This window comes from Macaca nemestrina, chromosome 1, assembly GCF_043159975.1.
Source record: "Macaca nemestrina isolate mMacNem1 chromosome 1, mMacNem.hap1, whole genome shotgun sequence".
NCBI lineage: Eukaryota > Metazoa > Chordata > Mammalia > Primates > Cercopithecidae > Macaca > Macaca nemestrina.
This window is the reverse complement of record NC_092125.1, coordinates 113,912,478-113,929,167: the sequence shown is the minus strand read 5'-3', so window position 1 is coordinate 113,929,167 and position 16,690 is coordinate 113,912,478. Positions and strand designations below refer to the sequence as shown.

The 16,690-nt window shown below is 39.6% G+C and overlaps 1 protein-coding gene and 1 pseudogene across 3 annotated transcripts in view; one reads left to right on the top strand and one right to left on the bottom strand.

The window, feature by feature from the left end:
• LOC105479088 (uncharacterized) overlaps nucleotides 1–16,690 on the top strand; it is a 157,641-nt gene that overhangs the window by 54,398 nt on the left and 86,553 nt on the right. The window lies entirely within an intron of this gene.
• Nucleotides 9,685–10,450, bottom strand: LOC105479310 (large ribosomal subunit protein eL6 pseudogene; annotated as a pseudogene).

Genomic DNA, 16,690 nt, shown 5'->3' with positions numbered 1-16,690 from the left:
TTAAAAATTCACTAAAACATTTTAGATATTGGCCTGATGAGACCTTTTGTAAACCCTTTAGATTCACTTGAAGCCTGCTTCCTCCTTTTAAAACTTATTTTATATTATTTTATTTTTAAGGGAAGCAAGGCTTGAAATGCTTTAACACCCTCTCAGAGACTGTTTTGCTATTACACAGCCCATAAAAAGCAATGTTTGGATGATTTAAGGGGAAACGAATCAGAAATGTAAAGGTTCAGTTTTCCTTGTGTAACTCAAGTTGGTTTTTTTCTCCCCCTCCAGGTTCAATAGAAATGGCCCTTAGGGTAAAACACATCTTAGATTTTATTAAAACAAAAAATATTATCTATGAACATGGAGATAGTAATGTCTACTATAAAATGTTTTTATTTTAAAACATTTAGACACTAAATCTTACATTTTTCCATGGATTCACAAGGGATTTCACATTTTCCCCAATTTCTGCAGAAGGAACAATTTTCTTGCCTCGAAGCTGGTCAAATAAATCCTGTGTTTCAGAGTTGGGTGGAAATGTGATCTCAGCTCCCCCGGGGATGTTTTCATGAGGTTTCTCTCAAAAGCTATTTTAGGCTTCTCAGTTACACACCCCGAAGGGCTGATGATAGTGTAGTCTAGGGTATCTCTGGAACTGGTTGGCAATATTTTAAATGTGGTTATTCCTCATAGATTCAATATTTATTTCTTCTAACATTTAAATAAGATTTTCATTTAGGCATTGAACTTGTGTGATACAAGCATTTCTAAACAGGTTAATAAGTGGTTTCACCCTCCACTGATATAAAGGAAAAGGGAGTCAACAAATTGCTTTTCTCTCCTCACTCTACCCTACTGACTGAAACAGGAAAATTCTATCATGTTTCTGGGCTGCAAGCTCCTCATCTATAAATGAGAGTGGTTAATCTCTGGGATCCCTCCCACAGCTGATGGGCAGTGTTGGCACATAGTAATTATTTGTGAAGTGGTAACATTTGTTTTTATTAATGACCTGACTTCATGGTCAGTATTGGAATATCTTAGTTTTAAATTCCTCTGGGATATCCCATACTAGTATCTATTTGTTTAATTATTAATAATCTTTGTAAAAATATATGTACATATCTTCCAGATAGCAGCATGGCATGGTAGGAAGAACCTAGACTTTGACTCAAAGGTCTTACACTTAAGTCTTGCCTCATTACTTTTTAGCTGTTGTAATCTTAGGAAATTTTCTTCATTTTTTAAAAAGGCTCAATTTCTTCATCTGTAAAATGGAGGTGAAGGTAATACTATTAGGCATAGTTCTTCCTTGCAAATAATAGAATCCATTCTAGTTAGTTTAGGCAAATATATATATATAAAGCAACTCACAGAATCTCCTGGAGGGCAAGAGAAGCAGACTTAGGAAGTATCAGGCCAGAAACAACATCAAATCACACTGTACAATCTGCTCCATCGAAAACATCGTCACTGCCAATGCTTGGCAACAACTCTGCTTCTTGCAGAGACACTGTAGCTTGCATTGATAATGCTTGGAACTAGATGCTAGGAGCTCAGTCATTGAGCTCCTGGGGTCATGTTCACCTGAGATGGATACCATGCATGTCTACCTTCTTGTAGCATTACCTTCCAAGCTGGGACTCACATGGATGCAAAGACTCATCCTCTGATGTCAGCAGCAAAGGAGCCTGGAACAGTGAGTTCTGGCCCCACTTTGGGGAGTTACAATGTGGAAAACTCTCCAAACTCATAAAAGATGTTTAGAACATATTAGGCATTCTCAAACTAAGAGAGATCAACGTTGAGAATCAAAGCCCCAAGTAAGAACTCCTGCACTGTGTGTATGGTGATTACTGCATTTTAAAGCTTGTTTTATGATTTAAAGAAAAACAAGGTAGATGAAGCTTAAAAATTAAAATTGCTAGAATATCTAGATAAATGTGCTATCTTTTTTTGAATATATATTACATATATGACTATAAAATTTGTATTATAAAAATTCATGATCAGACAAGAGAAGGCAAAAAAGGGTATTCAAATAGGAAGAAGAGGAACTCAAATTGCCTGTTTGCAGATGACGTGATTGTATATTTAGAAAACCCCATCGTCTCAGCCCAAAAACTCCTTAAGCTGATAAGCAACTTCAGCAGTCTCAGATACAAAATCAGTGTGCAAAAATCACAAGCATTCCCATATACCAATAACAAACAGAGAGCCAAATCATGAGTGAACTCCCATTCACAATTGCTACAAAGAAAATAAAATACCTAGGAATACAACTTATGAGGGATATGAAGGACCTCTTCAAAGAGGACCACAAACCATTGCTCAATGAAATAAGAGAGGACACAAACAGATGGAAAAAAATTCCATGCTCGTGGATATGAAGAATCAATATCATGAAAACAGCCATACTGTCCAAAGTAATTTATAGATTCAATGCTATTCCCATCAAGCTACAACTGACTTTCTTCACAGAACTAGAAAAAACTACTTTAAATTTCATATGGAACCAAAAATGAGCCCATATAGCCAAGACAATCCTAAGCAAAAAGGACAAAGCTGGAGGCATCATGCTACCTGACTTCAAACTATACTGCAAGGCTACAGTAACCAAAACAGCATGATACTGGTACCAAAACAGATATAGAGACCAGTGGAACAGAACAGAGGCCTCAGAAATAACACCATACATCTATAACCACCTGATCTTCAGCAAACCCAACAAAAACAAGCAATGGGGAAAGGATTCCCTATTTAATAAATGGTGCTGAGAAAGCTGTCTAGCCGTATGCAGAAAACAGAAACTGGACCCCTTCCTTACACTGTATATGAAAATTAACTCAAGATGGATTAAAGACTTAAATGTAAAACCTAAAATCCTAAAAACCCTAAAAGAAAACCTAGACGATACCATTCAGGACATCGGCATAGGCAAAGACTTCATGACTAAAACACCAAAAGCAATTGCAACAAAAATGAAAATTGACAAATGGGGTCTAATTGAACTAAAGAGCTTCTGCTCAGCAAAAGAAACGATCATCAGCGTGAACAGGCAACCTACAGAATGGGAGAAAATTTTTGCAATCTATCCAGCTGACAAAGGGCTAATATCCAGAATCTACAAAGAACTTACAAATTTCCAAGAAAAAAATGAACGACATGAAAAAGTGGGCAAAGGATATGAACAGACACTTCTCAAAAGAAGACATTTATGCTGCCAACAAACATGGGAAAAAAAGCTTGTCAACACTGTTTATTAGAGAAATGCAAATCAAAACTATAATGAGATACCATCTCATGCCAGTTAGGATGGCAATCATTAAAAAGTCTTGAAACAACAGATGCTGGCAAGGATGTAGAGAAATAGGAATGCTTTTACACTGTTGGTGGGAGAGTAAATTAGTTCAACCATTGTGGAAGATAGTGTGACGATTCCTCAAGGATCTAGAACCAGAAATACCATTTAACTCAGCAATCCCATTACTGGGTATATACCCAAAGGATTATAAATCATTCTAGTATAAAGACATGTGCACATGTATATTTATTGCAGCACTATTTACAATAGCAAAGACTTCAAACCAACCCAAATGCCTGTCAGTAATAGACTGGATAAAGAAAATGTGGCACATATACACCATGGAACACTATGCAGCCATAAAAAAAGAATGAGTTCATGTCCTTTGCAGGGACATGGATGAAGCTGGAAACCGTCATCCTCAGCAAACTAACACAGGAACAGAAAACCAAACACCTCATATTCTCACTCATAAGTGTGAGTTGAACGATGAGAGCACGTGGACACAGGAAGGGGAACATCACACACCAGAGCCTATCAGGGGTTGGGGGGAAAAGGGAGGGAGAGCATTAGGACGAATACCTAATGCATGCAGGGCTTAAAACCCAGATGACGGGCTGATAGATGCAGCAAAACACCATGGCACATGTATACCTATATAACAAACCTGCATGTTCACCACATGTATCCCAGAACTTAAAATTAAAAAAAATTCATGAAGTAGAGAAGAAGTAAGTGCCGCCCAGCAATTCTACCAGCCAACAACTACTCTTACCATTTTGGTTCATATCCAGCCAACCATCCACTGTAGCTATAATTATATATACATTAGATATATGTACCTATATCATACATATATACAATTTTATTTATATATTATTATACACACAATAATTTTGTATTTTTTGCAGAGACAGGGTTTCACCATGTTGGTCAGGCCGGTGTTGAACTCCCGGCCTCTAGTGATCTGCCTGCCTCAGCCTTCCAAACTGCTGGGATTACAGGCATGAGCCATTGTGCCTGGCCCTCAATTTTAAAAATTTAAATAATATGTCACGGCCATATTTTCATGCCGATAAATATTGATCAACATTATCACTTTTAATGGCTGCATATTGTGCTGTTATATGATTATAAAATACTTTTTTCACTAATCACATATTCACAGGTAGTTTCCAAATTTTTGCTTTTATCAAGAGAGTTATGATGATTTCTATATAACCAAATACATTTTTGGCATAATTCTTTTTTTTTCTTTTTATTTTTTTTCTCTAACCTTGTCTTCTTGCTTTATTTCATTAATTTGATCTTCAATCACGGATACCCTTTCTTCCACTTGATCAAATCGGCTATTGAAGCTTGTGCATGTGTCAAGAAGTTCTTGTGCCATCATTTTCAGCTCCATCAGGTCATTTAAGGTCTTCTCTATACTGTTTATTCTAGTTAACCATTCATCTAACCTTTTTTCAAGGTTTTTAGCTTCCTTGCAGTGGGTTTGAACATGCTCCTTAAGCTCGGAGAAGTTTGTTATTACTGACCTTCTGAAGCCTACTTCTGTCAACTTATCAAAGTCATTCTCCATCCAGCTTTGTTCTGTTGCTGGCAAGGAGCTGCAATGCTTTGGAGGAGAAGAGGAGCTCTGGTCTTTAGAATTTTCAGCTTTTCTTCTCTGGTTTCTCTCCATCTTTGTGGTTTTATCTACCTTTGATCTTTGATGTCAGTGACCTACAGATGGGGTTTTCGTGTAGATGCCCTTTTTTTGTGATGTTGATGCTATTCCCTTCTGTTTGTTAGTTTTCCTCTTAACAGTCAGGTCCCTCAGCTGCAGGTCTGTTGGAGTTTGCTGGAGGTCTACTCCAGACCCTGTTTACCTGGGTGTCTCCAGTGCAGGCTGCAGAACAGCAAATATTGCTGCCTGATCCTTCCTCTGGAAGCTTCATCCCAGAGGGGCACCCACCTATATGAGGTGTCTGTTAGCCCCTACTGGGAGGTGTCTCCCATTTAGGCTACACGAGGGTCAGGGACCCACTTGAGGAGGCAGTCTGTCCATTCTCAGAGTTCAAACACCATGCTGGGAGAACCACTGCTCTCTTAAGAGCTGTCAGACAGGGTTGTTTACGTCTGCAGAAGTTGTCTGCAGCCTTTTGTTCAGATATGCCCTGCCCACAGAGGTGGGGTCTATAGAGTTAGTAGGCTTTGCTGAGCTGCAGTGGGCTCTGCCCAGTTCGAGCTTCCCAGTTGCTTTGGTTACCTACTCAAACCTCAGCAATGGTGGATGCCCCTCCCCTAGCCAGGCTGCCGCCTTGCAGTTTGATCTCAGACTTCTGCGCTAGCAGTGAGCAAAGCCTCATTGGCATGGGACCCGCCAAGCCAGGCACGGGAGAGAATCTCCTTGTCTGTTGGTTGCTAAGACCTTGGGAAAAGTGCAGTATTCAGGTGGAAGTGTCCCATTTTTCCAGGTACAGTCTGACACAGCTTCCCTTGGCTAGGAAAGGGAAATCCCCTGACCCCTTGTGCTTCCTGGGTGAGGCGACACCCTGCCCTGCTTCAGCTCGCCCTCCATGGGCTGCACCCACTGTCCAACCAGTCCCTATGAGATGAACCAGGTACCTCAGTTGGAAATGCAGAAATCACCCGTCTTCTGCATCAGTCATGCTGGGAGCTGCAGACCAGAGCTGTTCCTATTCGGCCATCTTGGAATGGAGCGCATTGCTGTTCCTATTTTGCCATCTTGGAATGGAGCTTGTTCTTTTTTTCTTTTTTTTTTTTCTTGAGATGGAGTCTCTCTCTGTTGCCCAGACTTCTGTGCAGTGGCACAATCTCAGCTCTCTGCAACCTCTGCCTCCAGGGTTCAAGCAATTGTTCTGCCTCAGCCTTCCGAGTAGCTGGGACAACAGTTGCCCACCACCACGTCCAGCTAATTTTTGTATTTTTTTAGTAGAGATGGGGTTTTACAGTATTGCTTAGGCTGGTCTCTAACTCCTGAGTTCAGGCAGTCCACCTGCCTCAGCCTCCCAAAGTGCTGGGATTACAGGTGTGAGCCACCATGCCTGGTCAAGTAATTCTTTATGATGACTTTGTAGAACTAGAATCGCTGCTGTTTCAAAGTATAAACAACTGAAAAGACTTTCATATGTGCAGCCAAATTAGCCTCAGAAAATTTGTAACAATTTCTACTACCACAGTATATGCATGTCTGTTTCCCCATATTATCACTGACAGTGAGTATTATTGACCTTTTTTTTATTTTGATCAATTTGCTAGGAGAAAAATATTTCATTAATATTTAACTTGCATTTCTTTATTTACTGTTTACATATATTTCACACAAATTTATTTTCCACTTATATTTCTTTATTTGTGAGCTCCATGTTTATATCCTTCATCCACTAATGGATTGATGGTTACTTTTCATTGGTTTTTAGAGCTTGTCATATACAAAGATATTGAATATTTGTCTTCTATATGTCCTCCACATACCTTTTCTTTTGAGATAAAAAATACATTTAGCAAAATGTGCAAGTCTTAAGTTTACAATTTCGTATGCATATATCACATAACAATCACCCAGATCTAGCAAATAACAGTTCTAGTACCCAAGAAGGGCCTTCATTTTCCTCCCCAGTAAATACCTTCCATAGAGGTAACCACTGTCCTGACACCATGGATTAGGATTGCGTCTTCATATAAATGGAATCCTACATGGAAAGGAGCCATTATGTCTGGGAATGTCATCTATGCTGATTCATGAAAAACAGCCCACTTCTCTGAGCTACAATTCACCAATCAGTGAAATGAAGATAATAATAGTACTTTTCTCATATGGTGGTTGTGGAGATAGAGATAATGCAAGTAATTATGTTATGAGCAAATATTAATTTAATGAGGTAATAAAATTCTAGAACAGTGTTTGGCCTGTGGTAAATAGTAATACTTCATTAAGTGTTAGCTACTAGTATTATGCTACTGGGTTACCTTTGCTAATTTTTTTATTCAGTGTTTTTGTATTGATAATAGTAAATGAGTTTTGTATTGATAATTGTTAATGAGTTTAGTCATGCCGTGTGTGTGTGTGTGTGTATGTACTAGTCTTGTCTCATTTTGATATTGAGTTATGCTCATAAATGACACCTTTATCTATCTTCATGTTCATTCCAGAAGTTTTGGAATGACCCTTTACTGCTTGCATCCGCCTGAGAACACTACCAAATATGTCACCCAGATACCTCTCAGATCTGCTGACTTCTTCATCACTGTCCTCTTCACTCTTGTTTCTGCCTCCATCATCATTCTGCTTGTCCAGTGTAATAAGTGATCTCCGCATTTCTAAACATGTACCCCTTCCTGTGGTATTTAGGTTAAAACTCTAAGATCCTTATCATGGTCTACCAGGCTCTTCATATTATGGCCCTGCTTCTCCATCCCTGGCTTGCACCAGGGTTCCGCTCACCCGCTGCTCTGGACATACTCCCTGCCCAGAAACACACTCCCTTGTCCCTGGCCTGGCCAATCCCTCCACATTCTTTCTCACTGATGCATTTCCTATGTGGAACTATCCAACAGACTGCCCTGGGTAATCATTCATCTCACCCTTCACTTTCTCAGCACTCACATAATCTATAATTATGCATGTGTTTGTGTGTCATTGTTTAATATCTGCCTCTTAGCTCTAGGACTTACTCCTTTGTTTGCCACTTTAGCTAGCATAATGCTTTGTACATAAGAGTTACTCAATCAATATTTATTGATGAAATTATTGAGAGGTTCCCAGTCTCACTGTGGAGACAGATACATAGACAATAGCAATGAGAGGAAAAGCCAAAACAGATGTATGAAAACAGATGCTGGGAGCACAAAAAAGGAAGAAACAAACTCCACCTGGGAACCCTCCCATTAGCAGGTAACAGAAAGAGTTGCTCATTGATTAGCTAACCTTGGCTTGGATGTTACTCTCTCACAGTTGAGAATGTTGATGGCACTGTATTGCTGTTTAACACACAGAGAAGGAGCTGGCTCCATACCAGATATTAGATGAACAAGTCCCAAAGGATTCAAGGAGGCAAACATTCATCTGAACTCTTGGCTCACACACAGAGCACAAAGGCAGCTCTGAAGGGGGCAGACGTTTTCTGCACCCACAGTCCTGTTTATTTTCTCCTCCAGTGGAGGGGGTAACATAGGTCAGCTGGAATGGTGCATCCTGATGAATATTTATTGACCCAAAATGTCATGCTGACAGACATGTGGGCAGGCAGAGAAAGATTTCTCTTACAGAGGCCTTCCTTCTCTGCTCCCATGGTTCTGACACAGCTGACATTTCCCTACATGGGTCCTGACTTCTCCAGCTGCTCCTGGGGATGCTGGTGTCTCTCTGATGGGGTCACTGAAGACACTATTCCACATTCTTTCTTGGGGGCTGTGCTGCCACTCTGGCCTCTCTCAAATGGTGGTCTTAAGATGTTGGTTTCCCATTCTTCCAGCCAGCACATGCACAATCAGCTAGCCAGTCTCAATTCCAGTCTCTTCTCCACCAGCTTTTCCCCCTCCTCCTGGATTTCATTGTCAGGGTCATAGGTGGCCAAAATTAACTGTGCATTTTGAAGAGGGAGATCCTAGGTGACACTCAGAATCATCTTTGTGATAAAAAAAAAAATGGGTTCTGTTTTTGCTATAAAAAATAGATGTGGGGTCACAAATGTGACCCTTTTCTCTCTTACAGTCCTAATATTTTTCTCTGTTTTCTGTTTTTTCTTTCCCATTTCTCACATCAAAGCTTACTTAATTTTTATTTTAAAAACTTTTTATTGTTAAATATATTGTAAGTACCAAAAAGCCATAAAAAGAGAATGTGCAAGTTAAAATAATGGTTTCAAAGCTATAACTCTTGTAAACACTACCCGTGATAAGAGAATTTTTCCAGCCAGCTCAGAAGCCCTCTACATGCCCATCTCTCAAACATCTCTCCTCTTCCAGCAAAAGTAATCATTGTCCTTTTATTGCAACCACTTCTCACTTCTTAAAAATAGTCTTATCACCTAAGTGTATATTCCTAAACACTTGTTTAGCTTTGCCTGTTTTTTATAAACATCTTTTAAGTGCCTTTTAGTCCATAGGCTTCCCCTTCATTTCCTTATTTTTCCTTACAATTTATTCATTGAAAGAATTGGAACACTTAATCTAAAGAGTTTCCTACAGTCTGGAATTAGCTGGTTGCTTCCCCACAGTAAAGTTTACTCTGTTCCTTTAGTCTCTGTGTTTCTGATTGTATCTAAGTGACCAATCCAGGTCCTCCTCCTCCTTCTTCTTGTTTTAAAGCATTAGGACATTATTATTAGGTGCTCTTCCTTAGAGGTTATGTATGTCTCAGTGTCTCTCTTTTTGTGACATCAGTAGTCATTGATGTTTAATGGCTTTGATTTTTGCAAAATTTGTGACTCCACGGCTTTCTGATCAATCTTGCACTGCTCTTTAATCTCGTATTTCTCTTTTTCTGTGTCAAGGATCTCACCTTCCTGAGGTCTGGGCTTCTGCAGCTGCTTCTTTGTGAAGTAAGCATCAGTAAGATGTTTTGGGATTTTTACATTGCTGATATCAATTCTGGTTGAGGTGCAATGACAAATTTCTGGTGTGTTCTTTGTAGAGGAACTCGATGGAGGATCAGAGGTCCAGTCACAAGTAGCAACAAAGCCGCTAGCCAGCTGCTTCAGGAAAACCACCCTCTTGCTCCTGTGGTGTCCAATGAGGATGATCAGAATGGTCCTGGGGGTGATGCTGGCTCACAGTTTCCTCACGTGTGGACTCAAGGGTATTTTGCTGTGGCTCAACAGCTTTTGAGGCACGTCTTCAGTAGGATATCTAGGAATTTTGTGAAGTTTAACCACCCAGATACCACCATTCTTGTCACCACTATCTGGTATTTAACCATTGCAAGAAGCTTCTTATTTTTCTTTTTGACCTTGGATTTAGTGGCTGAGTACTTCCTCTTGTACATGGCCTTTCTGGAATACATAGTAGATCAGGAATATGTGCCGATTCCTCTGACAAGGGCAGGATTTCAACTGCAATGGGGCTTCCCCTTCTTGGGCTTTTTAGCCCTGAAGTTACCCCTTTCCACTTTGCCACCAGCATTAGCCTTCTTGGCTTCGGGCTTCTTTTTAGTATGCAGCTTCTCAACTTTTTCACCCATCATCTTGCAAGGAAAGAGAACTCGAATTTGTTGAAATTTAAGTACCCATGTGGTTTTTGTTTCTTCAGTGGCACACTTTGCATAGTAAAAACAAAAGGGAACCTTAAAATTTTTAAACTTTTATTTACCAATTTTCCAAAAACTAGTTGGTTCCCTAGCATCTTCTGAAGATATCAATTTAGGGTTTTTTTTGGCAGGGGGTGGAAGAGGGGATGGGGACAATTTTATTTTATTGTGGTAAGAACACAACATGAGATCTACCCTCAGGAAACTTTAAAGTGTACAAGTCCTTATTGTTGCCTGTATGTATTATATTATAATACAGATATCTAGAGTTTATCATCCTGCTTAACTGAAACTTTATGCCTCTTGATTGATAACTCCCCATTTCTCCCTTCTGCCAGCTACTGGTTACCACCATTCTACCCTTTGCTTCTATAAATTTGGCTATTTTAAATACCTCATATAAGAAGAATCATACAGTATTTTTCTTTCTATGACTGGTTTATTTCACTTAACGAAATATCCTCAAGGTTGATATGTTGTTGCATATTGCAGAATGTCCTTCTTTTTAAAGGCTGAATAGTATTCTATTGTATGTCTATATCACATTTTCTTTATCCATTCATATTTTGATGGATATCAAAGTTATTTCCACATCTTGGCTATTGTGAATAGTGTCTCAATCAACAGGAGAGTGCCAATATAGCTTCAGGATCCTAATTTCAATTATTTTGGATAAATATCCAGAAGTGGGATTGCTGAATAATATGGTATGTGATTTAGTTAAGCTTTTAATTTTTTGAGGAACATCCATGCTGTTTTCCACAGTAGCTGTACCAAATTGATTCCCATCATCAGTATGGCAAAATTGAAAATCTTGCACACTGTTGGTTAGAATCAATTTCGTTTTTTAGAGCTGATTTTAAAGTAGTTAAATAGGCAACCACTCATGTTACACTTTGACATTTCTTCCTCTCTCACACACATCACATGGGGAGAAAGGATTCAAGGAGAGGAAACCCACAGCCTCTGAGTCAGGGGAGAAGTTAGGCCAACAAAAATGTTGGGACCCGTGGAGGATCCCAGTAAGCAAGCAAGCTTCAGAATTGCTCAGGGTGACCTTTCCTCTTCAAGTCAAATACATTTGTGTGTAATGAGGATTCTGTTGGCCACACTCCCTTATAGTTAACACATGGGAAGGTATTAAAAAGAGGCCTCTCTGGAGACACTTTGGCTTCCTTTCACAATCAGCATCTGATCCCTTCTGGAGATGGGGCAATTCATCTTCCATTAATTCACGTTCCTATGTTCAACCTTCTTCCCTACCCCCTACAGGGAATGTCTGCAAACATCAAATGCTTCTCAAGTCTCCTCCAATGCTGACTGGTGTCTCTTCTATTTTTTTCCTTTAGTAGTAGCTAGGGACTGTGGTTTGGGGCTGCTTTGGAGTGTGAGTTAGGGGGTGAGATGAAGAGGCAAGTAGTCTAGCAGAACAAGTTGAGATTAGAGTTTCTAGCAGGGTCCTTTGAACAATTCTAAAGGCTTCTTCTTATAATTTTTTAATTGATGTATAATTCACCTGTCTATAATTTACTGTTTTGAAGTATGCAATTCGGTGGCTTTTAATATATTCAAAAGGTTGTGCAGCTATTATCACTGTGTAATTCTAGAATATATTCATTGCTCCTGAAAGAAACCCTGACACATTAGCAGGCACTGTGCATTCTCCCACCCCACTCCACCCAACCCCGACAACCTCTAATAATCCACTTTCTGACTCTGTTTTTTATTCTGGGATTTTTACTTAAATGGAATTACATAATAAGTGGACATCATATCTGGCTTGTTTTACTTATCATAATGCTTTCAAGGTGCATCCATGTTGTAGAATGTATCAGTACTTTGTTCCTTTTATGGCTGAATAATATTCCATAATTTGGATGTAGAACTTTTTATTCATTTACTCATCAGTTGATAAAAATTTGGGTTATCTCTACCTTTCAGTTATTATGAATAATGTTTCTGTGAACATTTCTGTATATGTTTTTATGTGAATATGTGTTTTTAATTTTCTTGGATATATATAGCATTACTAGGTCATACAATTCTGTTTAACTTTTGGAAGAACTGGCAAGCTCTTTTCCAAAAAAAAGCTGCATAATTTCATACTCCAGCTAGCGAGGCAGAAGGGTTTCAGTTTCTCCACGTCCTCACCAATACTTCTTACTTTCTGTCTTTTTAAATCTTAGCCATCGTACCTGTAGGAAGCAGTATCACATTGTGGTTTTGATTTGCATAGTCTTTCGTGAATAATGATGTTGAGCATCTTTTCATGTGCTGGTTGACCACTTATGTATCTTCTTTGGAGAATCTTTTTTAAAAAGTACTATACACATTCCTAGAGAGATGTGTTTGCTGTTACTAATTCTCTCTAGGTTTCTTCTTTTGCCTTGGAATATCGGGGAAAGTCCCAAGAGTGTTCTGCATCCTTGCTCCTTGATCTCATCTTTACATGAAGAAGGCCGCACAGCAGAAGCAGCAGCAGATTCAAAGCGGGGCTGAGGGTGGGGAAAGTGGGTGCTGTTCTTGTTTGTGTGATTTGAGAAAACTCCCTGAGTGAGGATAAAAGACACCCAATCTGTTAGTGTCTCTTTCCTTGGGTTCTATGTTGAATACTTTGTCCTTCGATATCTATTAGAGGGTGAGAAGGAAGTGGTGGTCCCAGAAATCATTTTTCTTTGTTTTGGATGGAGAGGACTCAGAGAAGTATTCCATGGAAAGGTTGCTGAGGCATTCATGACCAGGACTGGCTCCAAGTACCTCTTCCTTTGTTCATCTTCCTTTCCCCAGAGTCTCCTTCCTGCCTTGTCACTGGAAGGCTTCTGAGTGGCTCTCAGGTATCCTCTTAGCAAGGGACAAAGTAAACTCCTTAGGCTTGAGCCTTAGGCTCTCCACCATGTTCCTTAGGACAACATAGGCAATGAAAGAAGCTCAAATATTGACCAGGAGCAGTGGCTCACACTTGTAATCCTAGCACTTTGGGAGACCAAGGCGGGCGGATCACCTGAGGTCAGGAGTTTGAGACCAGCCTGGCCAACATGGGGAAACACCATCTCTACTAAGGAGGATATAAAAATTTAGCCGGGCATGGTGGTGCTCACCTGTAGTCCCAGCTACTCTGGAGGCTGAGGCAGGAGAATCGCTTGAACCCGGAAGGCGGAGGTTGCAGTGAGCCGAGATTGTACCATTGCACTCTACCCTGGGCAACAAAAGCAAAACTCTGTCTCAAAAAAAAAAAAAAAAAAAAGCTCAAATATTATCTATGTGCTTAGCACTGTACTGGATGTGGGGAAGGGGGTTCAGGAATAATGGATTTATTTCTTTCAAAAAACATTTTCAAGCACTTGCCATATGCCAGATTTGGTGCTTTCCTGAAGGAGAGCAATTTGGAGAAAAATAACTCCGAACCCAAGTCATCACTTGATATATCCCATGTGGATAGCCCCCATATGAAGTAGAGCCCCAGAAGAGAAGAGGCAAATGCAGTGTGCAGTGATGCCCAGCTAGGTGCAGAGTCATGAGGGAGTGACTAGTGATGTGGTTCCCCACATTAACTGGAGAAGCTTGGACAGGGAGCCCCCAGCTCAAGGAGGGAGAAACATCATTACCATGATATACAGGTGGAAACCGTGGTTTTGTCTTGAGCTATTGCATATTTTCCTGAACTTCTTATCTCATACATTCTAGGAGGCAATCTTATTCCACATGCTGAAATTATTTATGGAGGCAACAAGTAATTTAATCCATGATCATCTGCTAGGAGGGTATAACCATGTTAAATATAATCTTATTATGCTCCCTGCACCTTTTTGATTGCCATTTCCTTTTCCGTTGGTGTCAATTGTTTCTCCATTGCTGGTTCAAGTTTTCTACTCGATACGCAAAGGTTTTGAATTCATCTTGATTAAAACAGTGAGGCCCCAACTCCATCCTGCCAGCTTCCTTCGAAGTTCATGTATACTCTATATTCAGATCAGCTGCCCAGGGCACAAAGAAAGATGAGCTATGAGCTATGAAAACATGAGGACATCAGGCCAGATGCTTCAAGGCATTCAGCTTCCTTCTGGGAATAAAATCACTAAAGAGTTTTATCTCTCTGGAATGGTTTAAGTGTGCTAGAGGGAAAAAACAAAAAACTAAAACAAAGAACAGAAAATGAGCAGATATTGCTCAGGTCTCATCCAGCCATTTATATTAAGTTGCACTGTCCAAATTAGACTAGGATCAATTTATTTAAGCTGGTGGCAAGCTTCCCAATGCTCAGGAATGCCCAGAAATCTGGATTCTTATAAGATGTCCCATTTAGTAAGTTGGAGGATAGGTTCTTTATGTAGAGAATGTCCAGAAAGGGAAGCATGGGCTACTACTAATATATACAATGGCATTTTCTCATATTTGTGCATCAACCACTCTGTCTTCTGCCCTTTTACAAGACTGCCTTCTTCTCTTTCTCCTGCCTCTTTCTTCTCTCTTTATTCTCCTTCTATATGTATCTATCTCTGTTTCTGTGTGTACCTTTTTCTGCTAAATCAGTATCTTCCCTCCTTTGCCTCTTCCTCTTTCGCTTAATTTTTTCTCTCCCATTTTCAAATGAAAGACAATGGCTCTGATACTAGTACATTTTAAACAAGCTATTTTATCTCTTTGGAAAATAGTTCTGCATCTGTCAAATAAAATAATTCTTAAATTTCCCTCTACTGCTAAAATTCTATGATTCTTTGAAATACCTCATTTGTTCAAATAATCCAATGTTCTTCTCCAAAAATTTTCTATAAAAACCTGTGCAAATCGACTATATCAGGATTAACAAGCAGAGTAATAGCTTAATCCCCTTTTCTTTATCTTTGGGGATTTCTTTACCTTGGATATTAGAAAGTCAAACGCAATTTTTGACACTTCCTTTTTCCACACTCACAATTTCAGAAGCCTGAGAATATAGTGGTATGCTTCTGCAGTGGCAATTCAGAAATTGTATTAGCATCAGAAGCTAAGGATCTGGGAAAGAAGGATAAATAGAAGGAGAAAGCCAGAAATCATAAATTTTATAAAGAATTTTTTGTGTTGTTGAACTCCCAAAGATTATTGTATGTAGTTCAGATTGCATGCCCTACTTTCTGTTTTCATGTTCCATGTATTTTCATGTTCTTTCCAAGATAGAATATCTAAGACAGCATCCCTTCCCCCTAAAAAAGAATGATTTTTATTTTCCATATGGTATATAATAGCAATCCTGGCAGTTGACCACATTTATGTAAACATGCAGAGATACCTATAAATTATTGGACTTATCCCAGTTTAAGTTTCCAACTATGTACTATAATATTTACAGCTGTTATTACTTTAACCTCGGAAGATATTTTGGTCCATTTATACGGCTGATTAGTAATTTAGACTGTAGGCTCCATTTATTACATTGTTTGGGAGTGGGGAACTCACAGATATTCACCTGAGGAACTGAGACTCTCTATATAAGCCAAGAGTTCTGCAACCTGGTGGAGATTTTCAAACCTGAGGACTCCAACTCCAAATACCAACCGACCATCAGTCACCTAGGGCTACCCTGCACTTTAAGATGACTTTGGGAGAACCTGGGCACTTCCCCAGAGTATTTACATTGGTAGTGAGAGGCCAGGAGAACTAACAGCCTCACTTTTAGGAATCGACCTTATCCAAAAGATCTAAGTCTGGTGGTGGGATGGGGAGGAGACCCTAGTGGACCTTAATAATATTGCTGTAGGCCTCTTGACAGTAAAGACTAAACTGGGCTATTTCAATTTCCCCCATCCGTCTCCACTGCAAGTCTCATTGCTCTGCCCAGGCTGAGCGCAGTTCCCTTGAAGGTCCAAAAGGCAGGAAATCTGGGTCTCTATGCTGGTGCCAACTTCTGGGTCCACCTGCAGGGGGTGCCCTAAAACAGCAGCTGCCTCTCTGGGCTCTTTTACTACGGTACTTGGAAGAATTATTTTACTATTATTATTCATAATATCCATGCAGTTTATTCACATAGCATCTTAAGCTTTAGACACCTTTTCTTCTCCCTAAGTGCCTTTTTATATTTTTTATTGAAGCCTCGCAGTCACCAAATAAGGTAGCCTGTATAGAGAGGTGAAGTGACTTTACTGAGTTTAGGTGGGAATCAGTGG